This window comes from Opisthorchis viverrini, assembly GCF_000715545.1.
Source record: "Opisthorchis viverrini unplaced genomic scaffold opera_v5_286, whole genome shotgun sequence".
Classification (NCBI taxonomy): Eukaryota; Metazoa; Platyhelminthes; class Trematoda; order Opisthorchiida; family Opisthorchiidae; genus Opisthorchis; species Opisthorchis viverrini.
The window spans coordinates 610,340-625,051 of record NW_008751933.1 but is presented as its reverse complement, the minus strand read 5'-3'; the positions used below and the strand labels follow the sequence as shown (position 1 = coordinate 625,051).

Sequence of the window (14,712 nt, the reverse complement as noted above, 5' to 3'; positions counted from 1 at the left end):
CACACACACACACACACACACACACACTCTCGAGATGCATCGTTCTGTCTGTTGCTTGTTCATTGATTACAACGCCTGTCCGTTAGCTCGATAAGAAGCTAGTTCGATTCACATGACCGAAAGATGACCCACGTCCGTGAAATAATTACAGTAATTTGAAATTCGAATTCGCCGTTTTTTATTCGTCCGGTCACTCTGTGCGAGCCGCTTTCCAATAGAATAGTTGACAGTTTGAAAGCAGAAAACTTCATTTCGTTCCATCTCATGTTTCGACTCGAAAAACCACCGAGAGCATCCGATAGCTTCGTTTCCTACTGTTCCAACTACGGATGGAATTTCCAAGTCAGTTAAATCTATCCCTCGTAGTAACTGAAGGCATGCGATTCAACCAAATTCAGTGTGTGATAGTAACAAATTTTTCTGTAAGACGGTATCCTACAGAGCATGTACAGTAACTCACATCGTCACTTAGTTACCACGCCAGTTGAGCTCGTAGCTCAACGAGAGTTGCTCGCAGAGGTGATGGGGGCCACCCCTGCATTCTGTTGCTAATAGAAGGTACATACCCGAAATAACTGCTCGAAAAATTGAGTCCAACTGATCGTCGACACGATTACCTTGAACATCATATTGGAAAAGGTTAAGGGTTAGGGACTCTGAACAATTTTTGCGGCAGCTCTTTGGGCACAGAGATGAAAATATGTTTTCTCTCTTTCATCGACAAAATCTCATCTTTAACTGATCTTGGACGGCCAATAGAATAAGTCCCATCATGGCATTGCTAATAGGTCCAAGGGATTTACCGGTGAAAGGAGAAGAACCACTTGTGAGGAACCTATCTGCTAACAAACACGAACCAAGCAGTTACACATCGTTAGCTGCGAGAGAAAACAACAAATATGCACATTGTTACCGAAAACGAGGCATTCTCACGCATCCTCTTGAAGTTTGTTGACATTCACCGACTACTAACAGTAGTAAACGAACACTGCAAAGTGATTTCACAAGTTCAGTAGTAAACTTCACCTTCCATAAGATGCGGAAGCGGAGCCGGGGCACCAGACCATAGACTACTCGCATGCTTTGAGAGTAGTATGCACCGCTGCACTGGTATTTCTCAGTTCATAACTGAATAATCGACTGGTCTGGCAGCTAATCCACGGGAATGTATTGGCAGGTACCTCGTCTTTTTTTACTGAGTTAGAATCAAATATTTCGCAATGGAAACAAGGAGCAAACATATTGGAAATCGCATATCTACCAGCTCTCCTGTTTTTATTCTTTGAAAAATGCGTTTCCTTGCATATCAGTTTGGTTTTCAAGGGAGATCCCCTTAATCCCAGATAAACCGCTCATCTATCTCAAATGAACGCGGTTCAGTAGGCTGTTTCATGTTTCAGTTCATACGATATCCGAAATGTGGCCTAAGGTCGCTGGAAAATACTCGGCAGACCACGATCGAGTTAGTTGATATTGAGGCGCACCAGGTTTTGCGCAGTGCCCGTCAACATTATGTTCTACCTGAACCCAAGTCACAAGATATACCATGAGGTGGCCTGGTGCTGCACATTTAGTTGGGAAAGAACATCATAAACGAGAGATTCACATGGGTTTCATGTGTTTCCTGTCAAAAATAAATTGGTAAACAAATGAGTGCATTTCGTTGTGCAATTTGGTTTCACGTTGGACATGAGTTTCACGGAAACTTTGTGTCTGCATCTACCTGATGAACCGCAAGTAAAGCGGAACCGGTAGTGGGCTGTTGATTGTTACCGAAAACGAGGCATTCTCACGCATCCTCTTGAAGTTTGTTGACATTCACCGACTACTAACAGTAGTAAACGAACACTGCAAAGTGATTTCACAAGTTCAGTAGTAAACTTCACCTTCCATAAGATGCGGAAGCGGAGCCGGGGCACCAGACCATAGACTACTCGCATGCTTTGAGAGTAGTATGCACCGCTGCACTGGTATTTCTCAGTTCATAACTGAATAATCGACTGGTCTGGCAGCTAATCCACGGGAATGTATTGGCAGGTACCTCGTCTTTTTTACTGAGTTAGAATCAAATATTTCGCAATGGAAACAAGGAGCAAACATATTGGAAATCGCATATCTACCAGCTCTCCTGTTTTTATTCTTTGAAAAATGCGTTTCCTTGCATATCAGTTTGGTTTTCAAGGGAGATCCCCTTAATCCCAGATAAACCGCTCATCTATCTCAAATGAACGCGGTTCAGTAGGCTGTTTCATGTTTCAGTTCATACGATATCCGAAATGTGGCCTAAGGTCGCTGGAAAATACTCGGCAGACCACGATCGAGTTAGTTGATATTGAGGCGCACCAGGTTTTGCGCAGTGCCCGTCAACATTATGTATGTTCTACACCCAAGTCACAAGATATACCATGAGGTGGCCTGGTGCTGCACATTTAGTTGGGAAAGAACATCATAAACGAGAGATTCACATGGGTTTCATGTGAGTTTCCTGTCAAAAATAAATTGGTAAACAAATGAGTGCATTTCGTTGTGCAATTTGGTTTCACGTTGGACATGAGTTTCACGGAAACTTTGTGTCTGCATCTACCTGATGAACCGCAAGTAAAGCGGAACCGGTAGTGGGCTGTTGAGTAGTTTTCAGCAGCCTTATGAGTAGTGGGCTGCTTCTATAAAACTGACTTAATGTTCACAGTTAGTGTGCATTCTGGTCTGTCTTGCTTGTGTGTCGTTTTCAAATAAGCCATTCTGGGTGCCAGAGGATCAACACTTCTGTTGGTATCGTATCGTTTTATATGTTTTGACTCACTCCGTCACTCAGGTAATATGCAGTTTGATCTGAATAAGACAGAGCAGAGGTTGATCGTCCAAGTGTTCTTTGCAAACGAATTTTGCGCTCGATCGATGCAGCTACATGACGTTTCCTACATAAACAAAGACGAAAGATTCAATTGAGTCTCCCGTGAAAACCAAATTGATTTGCAAATGAGTGTATTTTTCGAAAAATAGTCCAATTTGGGTTCGAGTAGATCATAATGTTGACGGAAACTAGGGAACTGCTCACAAGGTTGCTGAAAACTCTTCGACAGCTCACGACCGGTTTCGTCCTTCTTGGGGCCCATCAGGTAGGTGCAGTTCCTATGAAAATGACAAATACGTGTTCTCTAACTTTCTGAACTTGAGTTGGAACGTAGAGTTTACGCTAAGTGAGTGGTCTTCATCAGACTGGGACATTGCCTCTTTTCATCTGTTGTTGTTTGTTCAGACGAAAACACAAGTTTCTAACGTGAAAGTGGACTTGATCGGTACCAAGTCAATCACAGATCCGTGGTTTTTACTTCACGAGATTAGGCTATTAATTTGATCGACTTACAGACCGTACTTGATAATTAGCGGACAAAGATCCTGTGCTTAGAAAAACGGGCGTGAGATGATCAGAAAACGGACCGTCTTGATAGCGCAGTACACACCTTAAGGCTCGTGGCCAAACAACATCATTTTTTGAGGTTTTCAGCCAGTTGATTCAACAAGCGAGATGAACACTATGAATGGGTATTCAATGTGATTGAGTTCCAGCAGTAAGGAGGTTCATTTCATACTTTATCGACAGATGTCCAATAGCAGACCAAATATTACAGGTGGCCGGCCTGTAATAATTACAGGAACTCCCATGCCTGACTTGCTGTATTCATGTCAAGCGTGTCCCAGTGGGAAATGTGGTTTTTAGCCTGGTTTCGCCGCTTCATCCTCTTCTCCACCCACGCCTCTCGTGTCCGGACTATATTTGACACCCTGTGGGCTCCTGCTAGCCTGTCTTCACGAGCAGTGCGTGGGTGTGTAAGATTGAAGCACCCAATCAGAAAAGAGTTTGGACGGCCTTCGACATATCAACAGCTCAAGGCCATCTCAACCGTGAAACTACTCGGCTTTGGTTGTGGTTATATTAGTGGTGAAACTGGAGTGTACTGCTGCGAGTCATGGAATGTAAGTGGACTAGAAAGCTCACCGGCGTGTAAAGCTCGATAGAGTAAGTGGATAATTATTTAGACTACTGTATAAGTTCTGTTTTCTTTAAAAACTTTAGCTATGTCGTCAAATTTTTAAGCGATTCAGATAACTTGCCATAATTCTTTCTACTTACCATGGTGACCACTTCATCGCCAAGAGTTTTAAGCTAACAAAATAACATTACCGCCCCTGATATATGAACGTTGTCATTATCTTGTACCGCTTACAAAATTCATGACAAGCCATCGGTCTTCAGGTGCCAGGTGTCGTCAAGTTAATTCACATTCACCTCACCATGAAAGTTAAGGGTCTGTTGAGTGCAAGAGACATCTGTTGTCAGTCTTGTTAACAAAAGAATCCCGGTCAGTTCTATACACTATGCGAAACAATTATAAGAAAAGGTTTTTGAGACAACTTGGTCCATTTAAAGGCTAGGTTCTAACTGACAAAATAGCTACAGAGAAAACGCTTGAACTACTCACTTTATGACTATTTTACACGGATCAACGCGATAAAAGCAAGGTCAAAAGTGAGTGGTAACTAACCAAATCACCCAAGTGCTCAGCTGTTAGCAAAAGCCCAAAAAATTAGTCCTGCCGTATGTTGTTTTCTCGAGCTATCGATGAGGAAGAGTACACCTTTTTGACTAACATCCATAGGGGTTCCATACCCTGTTTAGCTTGAGTTTCTATTCGCTTGATAACCTTCTAACTCGCGTTGTTTTGAAGCACGCTTTTTGAACATGCCTCGAATTCTTAGAAGTTTTAGTAGGGTTTTGAATTTTCAACCGGTATTTCATCTGGCAACTTCCGAACACCGAGGGGGCATTGTACATCTGCTCTGGCCTTCTTGGGAGTCATCGGCACTGCGTAGCGCACGAATTCCTATGTAGATCGAAAGCTGTGAAACTATCCATAAACAAATGTCTAGTTGGTTTGAATTTAGACTCAGGTGGCCGACTTTGATGAACGGTAATCTCTTGCCCAAAAGCGGAGTCTCTATCACGAAGGACCTCCTCAAACGGCCGAGCAAAAGTGGCTCTCCTCAGGGCTGATCTTTACTGGTGATGGCAACTGTAGTTAACTACAAACACGATGCAATATACACTTCTTCGTCTGGGTAAATCCGCTTTAACACATGAAAACTGGAAAGTGCCCTCGCATGAAATGGAGTGGATGGGACCTGGCGCGTATGCGAAACAAGCGATTTAGATCTGAACCGGCATGACAGACTCTAACCCAAAACTAAAAAAAATCACTCTGACCACGAATGCACACAAGGTATTCAAAAGTATGTGTTCTAGTCAGTTTACTTCTAAGACCTAGCAAGCGAGTAACAGGATGTTAAACGAACCAGTTTATCAGCGCTTCCAATGCGCAGCTACCTCCCCCACCTTCCCGAATCACTGGTGAACCAAACTGTAGCAGCTAAGATCACTGTACGACAAGTACGCGGTTCTTACAGCCGACAATGATGATGGGTGATGATGATGATGATGATGAAGATGATGTTAAATGGACCAAATGACGATGAGATGATGTTAAATGGACCAATCACACGATTAGAGAACCGTCGACGACCGGATTATTCGCAACCTTGGATACCCCTGGGTTAGCCAGGAATAGTCGCGTCTAGTTTTTTCGCTGGGGCAAGCACCTGGGGATCGCCGAGGCCCATCTCAGATTCATTTCACCCTACAGATGGAGACAATCTATGCTGAGGAGCCGCGGACTGCTGCAAAGCTGTCGCATTATTGCTTGGATTCGTCGCCCATGCACATTTCATGGATATCTCAAACCTTAAAACCCTGCAACATTCCAGATTAAATCCCATGAATGGCTAATCAGCCATGTCATTGACTTTCATCTAGACAGAGATAAAGCACCAGTCACCACCTAAGTGGCCTGCTTCATTCTGAAGTCCTCGAAATTGTGAGACATTTGAAGTTGTATATCATGGCTGGTAATCGAACTAGGCCAAAATCGGCACTTCGAAGTACAGCGTACTTGTCAGATTTGTTCAATTCACGTTCAAATCACTCTCGTTTGAACAGTTGTCCTCTTGTTCTAGCGTAATTATTCCGGCGAGTTCACATCAAAGTTGGACCCGCATAGGCGATGTCTGGAGTCCGAACCGCGTCACATCCAATGATGTGCGCTGCTGATGGGCTGGGAACTCGAGTCCAGTGCCCCCCCATCCGCCAGGATAATTATGCCAGGACAGGGAGACGACTGTTCAAACGAGAATCTATTTGATTATATTGTCATCACACACCTGGTGGCTGATTTGCTGCTACCAAGGTTGTAATTAATGAGCCGTTATATTTTTAAAGCCAATTCCTGAACTCACAACCAGCACTCCTGACTTTCAAATAGTGACGTTTTACGGAAGGAATACCATTTAAACTACTAATTCGAGTTACAAGAAAAGTCTATAGGACTTTGGAAGTATGTTTTTTTACTTCCGGTAACATATGGTTCGGCATCCCCTGTACTTGGTAGGGTGATCGATTCACGTCCGGTGTCTCATCTGGTCATTCAACAGGTTCACCTGAGGCCGATGTTATATAAGCTGAATTATCCCGCCCGACAACAAAAACTACAAACAGACATAAATTTGGACGGGCAGATAGAAATTACGGTCGGTATGATCATTGCATATTATTTTTACATCGATTTCTATCCCTGACAAAATAAGATCTGGCGGTGTACTGGGCGGTTTCGACGGAGAACTGACCTTTCATTGTGGCGTATTGTTCGTCAGCCGATTTTTATACACTTTGTTGGAAAACCTCACTGATAATTGTTGTGCCAATGCGGTCTCAATTCATGTGTATCTTCAATCTGTCGCAATAATATCACTGGGCGTTCCCCACTCAAGCATTCTGGAGGGTTCTTTTGTACCGCAGGGCGTCACTGTTTGGTGAGATTGGAAAATTATACCCGGACCAATCAGTACGATAACAGAGGAATTATTCCTTCTTTAAGAATGGTCAGCCACTCGCGAATTTCGATGGAGTTCCAGCCGTACACTTCATCGATGGGCTGGATGTGAACAGCCTGTATGTGTGTGTGGGAGCCAACTGCTAGTGAAGAGCACTATGGCTAACTTGTATTCGTACTGTTTTTGTGACTGTTGCGGTGTGAGTGGGTTTACGAATGGGGATGCAATTTGTGGAAACAACTCGAGATATGCTTGAATTTGTGTTAATGATGGAATAATAATCCCTGTTTTATGGAGGAATTTACTCATCATAGGCAGTTGTTTCTTTGTGGTATAAAAACCCCATGACTGGCTCAAAACTGGAGGGCAACCCCGTGTGGTTTGGTATAAATAAGGTAAATAAATAAATAAATAAATTAAAAGATAAATATATATATATATAAGGTTAATAAGATGACTCATACTCATAGTTGTTCACAGCGTTGCCGATTAATTGGATTAAAATGCGTTCGAATCCAGGCCATCCTTGTTCAACTGTATCACTGATGAAATAATGAAGCGAACGCTGGAAGGTATTCAAAACCCCGATGTTCAAATTGTTGCTGGTGAGAGCCTTGTCCATCTGCAGTGCGCAGATAACATCCCCTCATCTTTGAAGACCAAAGCAAAGCACAAGCCTTAACACAAGACTGACCACCATCACACCATCTTTTGGCATGTTCCTTGCACGTTCAAAGTGCAAGATCATCCTTGAGAACGTAAAGTCTAAGAACATATCCCTTACAATTCAAGCAGAATCACTAGAGACTGTGGAAAACTTTACATACTCTGGCAGTCATATTAGCTCTGACGGAAGTGTGTCTAATGAAGTCAGTGCAAGAATGTCAAAGGTTCGAATCACGTTTGTTAATTTGCGTCACTTGTGGCGTCATTAAGACATCTCACCAGATCTTAAGGGTCGTGTGTACCAGATTACAGTAAGGGCTGTGTTTTTGTATGGGTGCGAGACATGGCCTCTGCGGACACATGGTGTGAGGCTCCTAAGGTTTACGACCACCGATGCCTCAGAAGCGTGGTTGGTTTTGGATGGCGTGTTAGTAACGAAGTGATTAGAAAACGAGTAGTTGGTTGTGCTGCAGGTACTTCAATCGGAGAAAACATCCGGCACCACCGGTTGTGATGACTCAGTCGTCTGTTACGCATACCGAAACACCGTCTACCGAGACGAGTGTTGTTTTCCGTGCATCTTTCATAATGGCGCAAACCGCACGACTCGGCTGAAGGGTATGAGAGAAATCACGAAGAGTTTGGGTGTTGCTGGCGTTTTAGGCCTTCCAAGATGGGGTCCCCGTGACCGCGTCTGTGTTTGACTGGAGACGTTGCAAGAAATGGCGGCTAGTCGGTGTCAGTGGTATTGGTGCAGTCAGTTTCTTTCCATATTATCTGATTGATTGAGCGGTAGGCACCTCAAAAGCGCTTGACATACGTCAGCACTAGTTCTCCTCCCTCACGCACTCTTTCTGTTTTCACTCTAGGGCTTTAAATATAATCATATATATATATGTATGTATATAGTCAGACGAACCTTATGGTTGTACGGCAGTGAAGCATCAGTGTCAAAACTGATGTTGCTGTCCTTGGTGGTGGTGATGATGATGATGAGCCCACATAAATTCAACCGTAGTTTTTTCACAATGCGCACTCAGTTGCCAATCATTTGTTTCGTGACTGCGTATGGTCCTGGGGAAGGACTGTAAGTATTGAGTGCGGATGACACTGGAAAGCCTGTCCGGAATCAGTCAATTGTCTCTGCATCTTTTTGCATAGATAGACCAATATTTTGGATGGAGAACACATAACGTTGTACATTACAGCAGATAAGCCATTGGACGAAGGTCGAACTAAAATAACACGAGATTCCATTGTCAGTCTCGGCATGCAGGTTGACGAATTTTTGTCGTACCGTTGATTACCAATCACAATAAGGTCAGGTGGCAAGGCTGTTTTCAACGCTCAATTCGCGACATGCTAGCTGAGAAGTCGACACAACCAAGTGATCTATCGTTTTGAGTGTCTAAACTCACCATTTGCCAAGTTAAACCAGAAATTAAGCACTAATCACAAGTTGCATAACATATTGTAGTTACTGATTACAGTTTTGGTACACTTCTTTTGATGGGATCCTGCAACGGGACTCCATTGTATTGGTGTCCTTATGAAAACTGGTCTATTATGCTGAAACCACATGGTAGCTGAACGGATTGGATTCTTTTAACCAAATGTGCGTTTCAGAGCGATTTTTGATTTTTGTTCAGTTTGCTCTGCAGCATTACCATAGTATCTAATCAAACCGTGATGCCGGTTGTAGTTGAAATGTTGAAGTGTCTCCTCAGTAGTATTCTTTGTTTTTAACTAACGCAGTGTAGTGTTTGTCCTTGCCCGGATCACGGTCCCGTGCCTCTTTGGATTCACAAACTCAGTTGGTCATTTGACTTAGCCAAATCCCTCCGATGCGAAGATTTCGTCCTGACTTCTTCATTTGCTAAGACCGCCACATTGCTGAGTCGACATATCCTCGCTAACCGGTGTCCGAACTGACCTACAACACAGAGAGTTCCTCACACCTTCACTTCCGTTCATAGCAGTCGCGATGTTGGACACTAGTGAATCGAGTATTCGAAGGTAAATCCAATGCGTAAGATATCAACAAGAAGGGAAACAAGTATGTCACGTTATCAGGTCGCAGCTGATCTGTTCATCGAGCTTGGCAGTCGGCTTGAAAATGTTCCATCCTTATCATGCGAGGAGATAGCGTCAATGCGCGGTCGTCCGCGCACCGGTCCTTTGATATGTTACGCCAGTGCCGCATAATGTGGATTTGTATCACTGGTTATGTTGTCCACTGTTATCGTTCCACTGCCTCCCCCCCGAAAACGTTCCTATGCATCATTTGCTAACAGCTTCGAGACAGCTCTCAGGTGTTCCTGGTCCCATCGTATATATCCCACATAATGGCTCATCGTAACCAATCAAAAACAGATTGCTCTTGAGAGGTTTTCATACATATTTCGTTACTTGTTCCATAGTTACGTGTACGTTTTCCGTCGTTTGTTTGCAGCCGGGATGATACCTCCTGCTGTAGACGATAATCCGACTCTAAAATAAACAAGCGTCTGAGCAATCTTTGTAGATCCGCTGTACATCTATGCTTTGCTGTTGTCCAAAGCATTACGCATCATCAAACAATGTTTATCCGTGGCGTGTTTATTCATCCCTTTGTTTTGAGGGGAACTCCATCTGGCACATGCTGGAGACTTAAACATGCTGGATCTGAACAGTTTTTTGTAGTTGGTCCCGTAGAAAAATTCCCATTTAATGAGAACTACTCATAAATCGGCTGAAAAACAATGGGCAACGCACGATCAGTTTTGCCCTTTTTGGGGCTCATCAGGTAGGCGCAAACCATGAGGTTCCTTCAACCGCTTCCTCCGAACTCGGCGTATACACTCATCTGTATACCAATTCAGTTTTCACGAGAGACTCAACTGAAATCTCTGGTTTATGTTACTCTCCAGCTGGAATTCAGCTGAGTCTGCTGTTAGATTCAAACCGGTATGCAAATGAGTGTATTTGTCGAATTTTAAACACTTTTGTTCAGGCAGAACATACAGTTTTGATGGAAACTTTGGGACTGCAGTTACTTAATGAACCGTAAGTAGAGAGAAACTGGTTGTGAACACTCCGAGAGTTTTCAGTAACCTCATGGACGGTGTAAAATCCGGGCAGCTAAGGATCTCACAGGACGATTGCGGCTATCGGCTTATACGCAGTTCGTATTCATTGGGCAGTATGAACAAATTGACGAAGGCAGTGGATGATCTATGGAGAACTGTCAAGAATTGTTTCTATAGACAAACGGGTTAATAGACATCGTGAATTAGGCAAAACGTAAGATCAATAATATCGCAGTCGGCAGGAGCAGAAAAACGGTCAGTGAGGCAGCGGGGCTTTCTGGATTAGTACATTCGTGGAGTGTGATGTGACAGCTCGTGTCACGTGACAAACCGCAGTGCGCGCTTGGGTTCGTTTAAAACAAATCTCAACAAAAGCTATCTGGCAGATGTGGTATATATGTGATACAAAAGGCAAAGTCTCCTGGTGCGTCGAGTCGGTATAGCGAATAACACGCTCGCCTACCATCCGAGGTGCTCTAAGTTCGATTACCGGTTGATCCGTATTTCCGTCAAAACTGGTGCTCGAAGATAGGTGGAGGTGACATAAACCTGCAGGCAAAGGCGGACGGGCAACAATGCGTCGACATAAATTACGAGCAGCATGGAAACTAAAACTGGCATAAATCACACTATTCATGAGTAGTCAGAACAGAAAAGAAAATAAACGTTGATCACCGTTGATTCACAGGAGGAACCAAAAACATCTTCCTTCAAGAACAAAGTTCAAGTACTTTGCTTTTGTGAATTGCTGGCCTCTTTAATCGTTGTGATATTTAGAAATTACTTTACTGGTGTTAAGAAATGTAGGCACCTCATCCTTGAACATTTCCCTTAAGTGCACGGGCCTCTTTGCACTAATCCGGTACCATTTCTTCCTTTTACTCTTTACCAAGGCTTTCCTCCCTCATTATTGTGTAGCAGTTAAGCACCAATACGAATTACTGGTGTATTGCTGTCAAAGAGGGTGACAGTGATGGCCAGCGTGAGGTTGAAAATCAAGCAATGTTTATAACAATTTTAGAAATCTATATATATATACCTACAGAGAGTTTTTAAAACTCCAATTGGGACCTTGCGTTTCTTTCGACAAAATCTTTCAGGGCAAGCATGCTTATGAGTAATTCACGGGACTGAGGGGATAAAAGGTGAGATGTTATTGGTTAAAACTCAGAAATAAGTGACCCTCAACCATGCGTTTGAGTTTCTCTCTGTGAGGGATCACTGGTTGGCCAAGCTAATATCCTTCCCTTCAAGTGCTTTTTTGAGAACTGAGTGGTATTTAATGCCGCCTGACTGTAATATGTTGTGCATTCCCGAGGGTTTTGTGAACGACTTTCGAATGATTAAGGGGCGACACTCGATACATCTCGTCGAACGATCGAGTTCCACTGACTTGCGGTTCGTATCGATTTCACTCACTGGTATTGGTTCACATTTTGGACTGTAGGTGGCCAGTTATGTTCTGGAACAGACGTCGATTCGTGCGGCAGATGGGTGAGATGTCTGCTATCTCTGATTTCAAACGGAATGAGATGGCTCAGTGGTTAGAGCGCGAATTTACTAACCGAAAGGTCCTGGTTCGAATCCGACCTCTGTCTGTCGACTTCCCTTGTTTGGGCTTAGGCAACCTGGCAGCATCCTAGCCCTCGTGCAACCTTTGGATGGTATGGCAGTTAGGCATCAAAACGGTGCTGTAGCTGAACATCTCTCACATACGTATCCAGAAGGTGGGTACTGACGAGGTGGACCCCTAGTTGTGCTATGATGAGCGTTCTCCAGAGAAAAGTTGTTGGACGATGTGTGACAGTTTCCGAAGCTCTGTGTTACTATGGGAACTGAACTATTCTCTCTGCAGGATGAGGCAGGATGGCAATATGGACTATCAAGGTTATCTTTAAAATGAAAACTCTATTGCTCATTAGAATGAGACACTATGAAGAACTGTTGCGGTGGGTGCGCACTAATGAGTACGTACTTCTCTTGAGTAATTTTTTTGGGAACCAACCTGGTTGGGTTAAACGACCATATGTCACTTTACCGAATTCAATCAAAAGAATACGCAAGTCACCAGGGTACTCTTGTTCCCATCTTGCGTATCATTACTGTTACGAGTTCTCCGCGAGTAAGCCGCTTTGATATTGGTTCCTCAGGCTACAATTCACTGTAAAAACAGAGAGTGAACTTTTAAGCTGGAGCCTGTAGAGAAAACTCTCTGCTCAGTTAGACGAATAGTTTGATTCGCGCATATCTTGGGGTAAAATTCCTGCCTATTCGTCGTTCAGCTGTGACACCCTTCCGGAGCATAGCTGCCATGCTACCCGAAGGAAGCGCGGGGTTGCTCAAGCCGAGACAGGGGAAGTCGAGGTGCAGAGGTCGGTTTCGAACCACGGACCTTCCGGTCAGTAAATTTGCCCTCTAATCAATTGAGTCATCACGCCCTGCTTGTTAAAGATAAGTCTGGAGGCTACCAGTTCTCAAACGTCCGATCGATTGCAGCTCCGTTCTCTTCACTGCTTTCAAAATTGGTGGCAAGCGTCGTTTGCAATTGAATATCACATGTAGTTGATTAAGGCTGCCTTGATGAAAAAGGAAGAAGCAGACGAGGTCAGATTGGTATTTTTAGAACATCCTGATTACGCTCCTGGACTTTGATGGCGGTGTCGATAAATGTCTAACGAATATTCTTTGTGAGTCTTAGACAAGTAAGTTACATTTCACCCAGATCCCAGTTGTTTCCTCATTATCCCTTCGTACATTCTTCAATGTCCAGACCTCTCGTCGCCTGGGGTAGACTGCCGAGGTTGCCGCGGTGTCTCAACTTCTTGTTGTACTAAGTTAAATTTTCTCCAAGACATCTTTCACGTCGAGGTCGAGATAGTTCAGGGGTTAAGGTGTGAACTTACTGACAGGTAGGCCTGTGGTTTGATCCCAACACCGGCAGCTGAACTGCTACTGTCCTTTTTCCTAAACCGTTATTTATTCGATATCTATGTGAGACACTGCAAGCCTAATTAACCTGCACATAATATTACGAATCTGCGTTCTACAGATTCGAAGGTATTCCTTCTCACCTCTAAAACTTGGATACCGCTCAACTTCACGAAATTTTACTTGAAAATTTGTTGTCGCCTGTAATTTTTCGAGTTCCAATGCATTACGCTTTTTTCCACGCTGAAAAAATGTTTAAAAACCCACTTTGACGTCGTTCAGAAATCCAGCTGCCGCTTTGTTTTACATCTATCTACCAAATCGATAATGCTTCCCCACTCACCCCACCCAACTTCGCACTGAGGATGTCAGCTCGATTAGTGATGAAACTTTTGCAATCCAACTGCTAAGTTCATCAGACAGACCAACAACCAAGTTTTCCTTGTCACTAGCATGCCAAAGAACTGTTTGTATGTCATAAATCACCAATTAGCTCAACTTTCGTTAATCATCTCTTTAAAAGGCTCCATCCATTTCTTACTTACTATCAAATTCATTGAAACATGTTGCGAAAGCTCAGTTCCTTCAACTTGACTTGATTTAAACCGTCCTCCAAAGTACTACTTACGAGTGGTATGTGACACCTAAGGGGTAAACTACTCTATCACCCTTCCTCCGGATTCTGTCCGAAATTCCCGCTCTTTTCAATGTTCCAATTAAAATGGTCTCCATTCTCTTCAGTTTTCCACATTTGTAATTTAACTGTGAAGCAACGCTAGTTGGGACAAATGAGTACTATTTACAGATAGTCTGTTTCCTCGATTAATAGGCCTGTGGTTTGATCCCAACACCGGCAGCTGAACTGCTACTGTCCTTTTTCCTAAACCGTTATTTATTCGATATCTATGTGAGACACTGCAAGCCTAATTAACCTGCACAAAATATTACGAATCTGCGTTCTACAGATTTGAAGGTATTCCTTCTCACCTCTAAAACTTGGATACCGCTCAACTTCACGAAATTTTACTTGAAAATTTGTTGTCACCTGTAATTTTTCTTTGGGTTCCAATGCATTTCGTTTTTTTTCCACGCTGAAAAATGTTTA

General features: G+C 43.4%; 1 protein-coding gene across 1 annotated transcript in view; it reads left to right on the top strand.

Annotated features, from left to right (window-relative positions):
• Window positions 1–3,957: 3,957 nt before the first annotated feature.
• T265_09432 (hypothetical protein) overlaps window positions 3,958–14,712 on the top strand; it is a gene marked incomplete at both ends in the record, with an annotated part of 22,627 nt that continues 11,872 nt past the window's right edge. Inside the window, one exon of the mRNA XM_009175486.1 lies at window positions 3,958–4,021. The remainder of the gene's footprint in view (window positions 4,022–14,712) is intronic.